Raw genomic sequence first — 2,500 nt, 5'->3', positions numbered from 1 at the left:
TGTCTAAAGGCTTTTTAAAGTTCCATAAGCTTATAATCAAACTTGATACTCGGCCATGACCTTGTTGAGAAAAGTCAAAAGCAACTGGCATGTCTTCCCTGCCTGTAAAAAGTGGCTGAATTTTAGCTTCCGAGGTCAGTTTGAAATCAAAATTTTAATTGTGCGGCAGATATAAAACACAACATATTTCATATGAATATACCTTATTCACGATACCCACGATCTTTGCACGCCCGTAGAGATTGATGGGACAAAAGCAATGTCACGTAGTTTCTCAGGGGGCAAACAACTGATAAAAGCTTCCAATACAAGTAGTCGCGGTTGAGTTTGTTGATTCCCTCAACATGAGAAAACTATTTGAATCACGCAAAATGTACAGATCGAGTTTCACCGAGTTTCAGTTCATTCTTTCTCAACTGTGAGGATGTCTATGGTCGTCACTGTATCCAAAAACGACACAACCATCGTCATCACCCGTATTTTGCCATTACCCTCTTTAACGTGAAAAGTTCTCCATGTTTTGTTCCTTAGAATAAACAAACGCGGGCGCGATTACCTGTATTGGGAGCTTTTATGAGTTGTTTGCTCCCTGAGAAACCACGTGACATTGTGTTTATCCCATCACGCCTTACGCGTGTGCAAAGATGGCAGGTATCGTGAATAAATCGTAATTAAACTTGAGCCTGCAATCAATTGAAAACTAGTAACTTGTCATCGGATAACTTCAAAAAGATACTTGACCTCGATGGTCGACACCTGAGCCCGCGATACGGGCTGTTTTGACAGCTGTCAATTGATCACAACATTGATGTGCAATATGTGTGCAATATCAATCTTCCTGTGCTCCCAAACTAGCTAGAAAGTGCGAGATTGAACATTTTGGTAGCCCTATGGTGCGGACGGGCGGGCGGTGTACGGACACGTGATTATCATATTTTCTAGGATGGGTAGATTTACTTACCCATGGTGCTCCGCAGGCGCGCTTCGCGCGCCAGAGCTTTGCTATAACTTTATAACTATACTGTAAAAGTAGTGTAAAATTATTCCATATCAACAGCGATTATTGCCGCAATGAAGCGAATGAAGCCGGAAATGCGACTAATTTACCTCGGTAATAAATTCACGTGTAACCGCATGCTACCACGGTAAACTAAACCCAAGTTAAATTTACCACGGCTTGTTTACCGTGGCAAATGCCATTTACCGTGGTTTGTGTAACCGCACCTACTGAAATAAGTTCTTCATAAAATAAGTTATATAACCTTAACACGACTAGGTGGAATTTAAGAAAATTAGTTTGTCCCTGCTGTTTTACAGTATAGGGTTTAAAATTTACTGCATTACTTCGTACGTATCCACTAGTTTAAACTTGATGGATTTTAACACTGGTACAGTTAGAATAATTCTGGGGAGTACAAGTGATAAATCCAGATTACAATTTTGTAAATGTAAACACGTTTCACATAACGTTTGAAAAAACTCAATATGCTCAATAAGAGCAAAAGCGAGTTCAAGAAAAGAGTCCACTCCCCAAGAATACCTGCCTTGATGTGTATGGTGGAAGTCGCCTTGTTATTCTTTATGTTACTGTCTCTTATATTTCCATTTTATAATACGTGCTTCTTTGTTCGTTATAATGTAAGATTTTCCGAGTCTTTTTTAGGCTGATCAATGTCACGTGTTTAAGTAAAGTTTTTCAGTTTCAGTTTTTCAAGAATTGAGAATTTGCCGTTGTAAATATTTCCCCCTACGTAATTTTCGTGATATATGTAACCTTTATAAGCTTATTGTAAAATCGATTACAATATAAACATGAGCAACTGCAAAACTTCGCATCACCCTCACCATTCACATTATAGTTAGATATTAAAAAAGCTTAACATCAGTGAGAATAACACATACAATGAACACAGCATAATTAACAATTATTCCATGAGCGCGCGTTGGATATGAGATGGTAAATAGCCAACGAGGCGCGTAGCGCCGAGTGGGCTATAACCAGTCTCATATCCAACAAGCGCGAATGGAATAATTGTTTTATTAAATTCCTTAAACTCCAAAAGTTTAGAAGTACGAAATACGAGCGAAAAAAGCGAGAAAATCCTAGCGAAATCGAAAAAAGTTGATGAAGATGCGATGTTGTGTAATACCTCGTGGTCAGACAGACGCAGGCTCATCACAAAAACATTTCTTACCTTTTCGCGTATCTCAAGCTTCGAACGTGATCCAAACTTTCCACAAAAACGTTTTTCTTTTGCTTTATACCGAAAGAAATTTCGCTTTCTGGCGTAAACGTTTTTAGTTTAGCAACGCTAAGCGCAATCATTTACCATATAAGGTGAAACTAAGGTATATGAGCTGATAACCGAGATTGAGTGAACCAATCAGAGCACAAGAATTGCATTATCCGAGGTTGAGAATTTAATAATTAACAATTATTCCATAAGCGCGCGTTGGATATGAGATGGTAAATAGCCAACGAGGCGCGTGGCGCCGAGTT

General features: G+C 38.9%; 1 protein-coding gene across 8 annotated transcripts in view; it reads left to right on the top strand.

The window, feature by feature from the left end:
• Window positions 1-2,500, top strand: part of LOC138043882 (uncharacterized) — a 70,966-nt gene that overhangs the window by 55,484 nt on the left and 12,982 nt on the right. For 3 of the 8 annotated variants that reach the window (XM_068890378.1, XM_068890381.1, XM_068890380.1), the window contains one exon: window positions 1-1,717. This exon is cut by the window's left edge and continues 2,859 nt beyond it. The exons of the other annotated variants lie outside the window; for them this stretch is intronic. The gene's annotated coding sequence lies outside the window, so the exon portion shown is untranslated. Of the gene's footprint in view, window positions 1,718-2,500 lie in introns of those variants that run through there. 8 annotated transcript variants of the gene reach the window in all.

The sequence above is a fragment of the Montipora capricornis genome, chromosome 3 (assembly GCF_036669925.1).
Source record: "Montipora capricornis isolate CH-2021 chromosome 3, ASM3666992v2, whole genome shotgun sequence".
Lineage (NCBI taxonomy): Eukaryota > Metazoa > Cnidaria > Anthozoa > Scleractinia > Acroporidae > Montipora > Montipora capricornis.
The sequence above is the reverse complement of the archived record's forward strand: the minus strand, read 5'-3'. Positions and strand labels throughout refer to the sequence as shown.